Source organism: Protopterus annectens, chromosome 1.part0 (assembly GCF_019279795.1).
Source record: "Protopterus annectens isolate FY-2018-M chromosome 1.part0, PAN1.0, whole genome shotgun sequence".
In the NCBI taxonomy this organism is placed as follows: Eukaryota; Metazoa; Chordata; order Ceratodontiformes; family Protopteridae; genus Protopterus; species Protopterus annectens.
Genome location: NC_056725.1, coordinates 974,082,795 through 974,088,794, shown reverse-complemented (window position 1 = coordinate 974,088,794; position 6,000 = coordinate 974,082,795). Strand labels below are relative to the sequence as shown.

Sequence of the window (6,000 nt, the reverse complement as noted above, 5' to 3'; positions counted from 1 at the left end):
TCATTTGTATTAACAGCAACATTACAAAGTAATATTGGACACTCTTTGTTGAGGGCCTTAAAGTAGCTAATAAAGAGTGACTGGTGGCAGGGGAAACTACCTTATAGTATGGGCAAAAGGGGGCATAGCTAGTAAATCTGTGTCAGCTAGTCTGGGCAGAAGGGGGCATAGCTAGTAAATCTGTGTCAGCCTTTTCCAGGTGTGTGTGTGTGTGTGTGTGTGTGTGTGTGTGTGTGTGTGTGTGTGTAAATCAAACTTCAAAGAGTGTGTGTATCAGCTATTTGGGCAGGGACACAAAGCACTGGTTAGACACAGAGGGTACTGGATGTCTTGGTTTGGTCACTCAGCTGAGATCTCAACTCTATAGCTATGCCAGTGGGGAGTCTTATTGGGGATCTGAAGAAAGAGGGAAAAATTAGGCCCGGACTGACTGTGGTCTCTGTGTGCACTTAAGGGGGATTGTGCTTGATGCAGAGAGCTGCGTCTGGAAATACTGTGTGTGTAACGTCATCCTCCCAATGTACGGCCCCACTGGTGACAGTGGTGAGGATTGAGGCTCCTTGATTACTGTTGGCAGTGGTGGGGCATCACAGACAACAAAAATGCTTTATTCAGAATTTTATAGGCTATTTATTTATTGACATTTGTAAACCAGGGAAGTCCTAATGGGCCAAAACTCCTCATTTTCAGTGGAGGCCTGAGAAGAAAAGCTTCAAAGTTGCCTGAACATTTTAACATAAGCATCAACATTTTGGGTAACTTAATATAAACGAGGTAGACAGAGCTTGATATCTGCAGCAGCAGCAGCAGCAGCAACGGAGCAGCTCTTGAAAACATTTAAGCACCATTATTATCAAATCTGCCAAACATCTTAGTTTATATGCATTAAAAATATGCCTAGAAATATTAGCATAATTTCACTTTTCGTTTATACAGTAGTTTGCTCATACTTGATACATCATACATAATAATAAAACAAATATTTGTATAGATATTAACAACACTGATTTCATTAAGCTATTTATCCAAAAGTAAATCTAAACAGGGACCATGATTTTCCATTTTTCAGGAAAAATACATGTAAACCCCAAATATGGAATATCTGCAAATTGAGAAACATGGGATTTTTGAGGATTTTGGCATTTTAGACCAGAGCAGTGATTCATCATAACTTGTATTTCCTTTCAAATGTACTATTTACAACACTGTCAATTTACTTTGAGTTTTCAGTACAAAATAATCTGCCTTCAGTTTGCATATTATACATAAAATTATAATGAAATCATTGTAAAGACCATAAATTACACTTAAAAGTCATTAGCATAATTCCAGGATTCCATCACATGGAAATGGAATTTCATTTTTAAGAACTGTACATCAGTGTAAGTGTCCCTGTTTTTAATCAATTCTAACATTTGCTAACACAGCAGTAGAATATGTGAGGAACTGCAGATTGGATAAATTTAGGGTCAGCACAAATATTTGTATAGATATTAACAACACTGATTTCATTAAGCTATTTATCCAAAAGTAAATCTAAACAGGGACCATGATTTTCCATTTTTCAAGAAAAATACATGTAAACCCCAAATATACAGGTATTTAAAGGCTCGTATGCATCGTTCACGGGTGAGATGTATTTGCAACAGTAACTGGACAACGATTACTACTAAGGCTTACTTCGACTAAATCGGTGCTGCTGCTGCTGCTGCAGATATCAAACTCTTATGTATAAAAAGTGACAGTGAGAGGAGAAGAAAAAAAAAGAGATTTCGTTTTATATGTCCACTGGCTTACAGGAAGGTGCACTGAAGCTGTGCTGGGGGAGTTAAGAAAATAGGGAACCCTCCTTATTTTTTTAGTCCCCTCTCCAAATACCTACTGGAAAATCGGGAAAGCTCCTGAAATGACAAAATAGAAACCTGGTATCCCTACTGTTTCCCTTAGTAGCTCTCAGCCAGTTTTCCCCAACAAACATGAACAAAGTCAAAACTAATTAGGGATAAATGCGTCCATAAATCGGGACAGTTTTAAAATATTGACATTACTCAGAATTCGGAAAACTGGAAGAATAGCTAAGATTTGAAATGTGCCGCACAATTTGCTTACTGCAGTCATCACTATTTTATCGCAAAATAACACATTGGTAGGGTGAAGTAAAACTGTGGGCCAAAAATTACAGAAACACACATCCCTAAAATCGGGGACAGGTGAGGTATGCCCTAAAATATCATATCTAAAAAAAATACTATTCTCACTGGCATATAGATTAACAAGTCTCCAGCAGCTGGAAATAATGAAGCTACTTTTGGAATGACGCCTCCGCAGGCTCTTCCCTGAGTCACTAGCAATAATTTTCACTACATGGTGAGACTTGTTCTTGATATTTTTGAACACTTCCTCAATCAGGCTACTTCCTGAATTTATATTGAAGTGCATGTACAGGATCCTTTGGGCGGTTAAGTACAGAGGACCATAACGAAGTAAGTAACAAGTCTACTTAATTTAAGGCATACCTATTGTAAGCGAAGTGCAATGCAGATGGCAGGTTGTGAACTGCGTTTTCGTTTAAAACTGCCTCAGATTAATTTAGTGTGCGGTAGATTAATTTACTAATCCTAAGTCTCATGACAGTCTTGCATGTACTGGTCACCTTGGGTATGCCATTGATTATGGGCTTGTGTAACCACATTTCTAAACAGGTACTTAAAGGCTCGTATGCATCGTTCACGGGTGAGATGTATTTGCAACAGTAACTGGACAACGATCACTACTGGTTTACTTCGACTAAATCGGTGTTTAAGGAATTGAAGGAAGGTGTTGGTTACTAGGCTTACTTCCGCACCGGCACTATCGCATCACGTGGATTTAGCAACAAAAGCGGGCAAGTCCCCCCCTCCCCTTATTGATTATGACGGTAGGTAAAACGCTATCTACGGCTTTTAAGTGCGGCTATGCAGTTTTTAAATTTAAAACTAAAACCACTTGAGAAATAAGTAAAAGTGGTCATTTTCAATTAAATCTAAACGTGCCCGACCCCGCCCACACACTAGCACAGAGTGGTAGATCTGTTCTCTTAATTAAATTATCGTTTGGATTTGGCTATACAAAACCGCTCATGGTTGATGCTGTAAACCGTACCGTCTCTCCTTTCAAATGCCTAAAGTGGGACATTTTTTTAGAAGTGTGAGATTTTGCAGGACAAAACATACCCCGGCCAGTGCAAAGGACAGAACTTCCACTTTTTTGCCAAACTAAAAGCTTATTTTGTAGCATTTTAGTTGCTTCTGCTATTTCATGTAATATTTATGTGTTCCAGATACAAATAACAGTTGTATGCAACTATTACAGAAAACTTAAGAAATATATTTTGTCTTCACATCTCAGGACATTTGCCATTTTTTCCAGGACACAACTGCCCAAAGTGGGACAGGTGGTAACCCCACCAACTACTGTAGAAAGAAATGCATGTCTTTACAAAAGGATAATATGAAAACAGAGTCTTGCAAATCCCCCTCCCCCAGCAAAGGTGTGTTTATAGGGCAACTCTTCAATGGAGTTTTTTTAAACAGTTCCAAAATTAATATGACCGGTCTTATGCATGTATAAGTATTGGGCAACAGGCATACTCCTGAATTTCTTCCGAGTTTGGCTTAAGTTGTTATTCACTCACTCTCATCATCATCATCTTTCGGCTTTTCCCGTTAGGGGTCGCCACAGCGGATCATCTCTTTCCATTTCTTCCTATCCTCTGCATCTTGCTCTGTCACACCAACTGCCTGCATGTCCTCTCTCACCACGTCCATAAACCTTATCTTAGGCCGTCCTCTTTTCCTCTTACCTGGCAGATCCATCCTTAGCATCTTTTTCCCAATATACCCATCATCCCTCCTCAGCACATGTCCAAACCAACGCAATCTCGTCTCTCTTGCTTTGTCTCCAAACTGTCCAACATGAGCTGACCTCTAATATACTGATTCCTAATCCTATCCATCCTAGTCACACCAAGTGCAAATCTTAACATCTTTAACTCTGCCACATCCAGCTCTGACTCCTGCCTTTTTGTCAATGCCACTGTCTCCAACCCATATAACATAGCTGGTCTCACTACCCTCTTGTAGACCTTCCCTTTCACTCTTACTGGTACCCATCTGTCACAAATCACTCCTGACACTCTTCTCCACCCATTCCACCCTGCCTGTACTCTCTTCTTCACCTCTCTTCCACATTCACCATTACTCTGAACTGTTGATCCCAAGTACTTAAACTCGTCCACCTTTACCAACTCTACTCCCTACATCCTCACCATTCCTCTACCCTCCCTCTCATTTACACACATATATTCTGTCTTAGCCCTGCTGACCTTCATTCCTCTGCTCTCTAGAGCATATCTCCACCTCTCCAGAGTCTCCTCAACCTGATTCCTACTCTCACTACAGATCACAATGTCATCTGCAAACATCATAGTCCATGGGACCTCCTGTCTGATCTCATCTGTCAACCTGTCCATCACCACTGCAAATAAGAAAGGACTCAGAGCTGATCCTTGATGTAATCCCACCTCCACCTTAAAAGGATCTGTCACTCCCACTGCAGTCCTCACCACTGTCACACTACCCTCGTACATATCCTGTACCACTCTTATATACTTCTCTGCCACTCCTGACTTCCTCATACAATACCACAACTCCTCTCCAGGCACTCTGTCATATGCTTTCTCCAAGTCTACAAAGACACAATGCAACTCATTCTGACCTTCTCTGTATTCACTCACTCTCAATTCTTCCTAAAACTGGCAATTTTTGGTAGAAAAGATGGTGTATTACAGTTAATAAAGAATGTCAATAACTACAGAGTTATATACGTATTTTAATACGGAAATGCTTGGTAACTTACAGTCTCGTGTGTCTCTGATGTTGTGGGTTACAAGTTGCGATCTGTAGTCTCTTAGCTTTCCTTACCTGCTCATGCGTTGTACCCCCAGCATAAACAGGCTTTCGGTACTAGGTTAGTTGTTTTCTACTGCATTTGAATGCTTTTTTACGACATGTAGTTATTAAAATTCCACCTTACCTACCTTTCCAATTTAGTTGTCGTAAAGTAATGTTTCACCTATCTGACTAAAGGATGACCAAATCCAAGTCCCTGTACATAATTAATTATTGCCAAAATACAGTTTCGTATTGCAGAAAACATTCTGAATATGAAGCATTTCACGTGCTAGTTATTCAAGCATTTTGTGTGTGTATGTGTGTGTGTGTGTGTGTGTGTGTGCGTGTGTCTGTGTGTGTGTGCGTGTGTGTGTGTGTGTGTGTGTGTGTGTGTGTGTGTGTGTGTGTGTGTGTGTGTGTGTGTGTGTGTGTATATACAGCTTTAAAACTCATTGTTTTCCTTATCAATGACAAAAAAAAAACTTTCTATCTCAAAACAAACACTTAATTTTTGGGACCAAGCAAAATATTAATAATACATCATATCCATTAAAAATCTTTGATCACAACACTACCTCCATAAAAAATAAATGTTTTAAATACTTTGGCTAGACTAACTTCTCCAGCTAGACAACAAAAGTAAAATGATTGTCACTCCTTTTTTGGGCTCCCTTAACAGCATCTGCTTCAAAGAGAAACTCAGACAACCAGACAGTCACCAATTAAATATGCAAATTCATCACACTCTTGCCCAAAAAATGATCACCTCTGCAAAACATTGGAAAAGCTAAATGGCTCTCGGTCAAACAAAGAATAGACTGTCTTTTGGCCTCACACGTATTCAAACCGTTAAATAACCAGCTTCTCCTGTAGTAGCCAAAGTAATCTACAACCCTCTTCTTGTAGCTTCAAAAGTTAAATCCACTCTCCACCATGCCTCTTAACTGTCCAGATGTTTGCCTCATATATTTGGTATGTTCCTCATAAAATTTGTGTTTTTCCAGAAAATCACAGGGATGATCTGAGAATTGAAGTCACCAAATAATGATACACATTTGAGTTTCCGGCT

At 39.6% G+C, this 6,000-nt stretch overlaps 1 protein-coding gene across 1 annotated transcript in view; it reads left to right on the top strand.

Moving 5' to 3' along the window:
- Nucleotides 1-2,375: 2,375 nt before the first annotated feature.
- ABRACL (ABRA C-terminal like) overlaps nt 2,376-6,000 on the top strand; it is an 86,620-nt gene continuing 82,995 nt past the window's right edge. The window contains exon 1 of the mRNA XM_044064687.1: nt 2,376-2,483. The gene's annotated coding sequence lies outside the window, so the exon portion shown is untranslated. The remainder of the gene's footprint in view (nt 2,484-6,000) is intronic.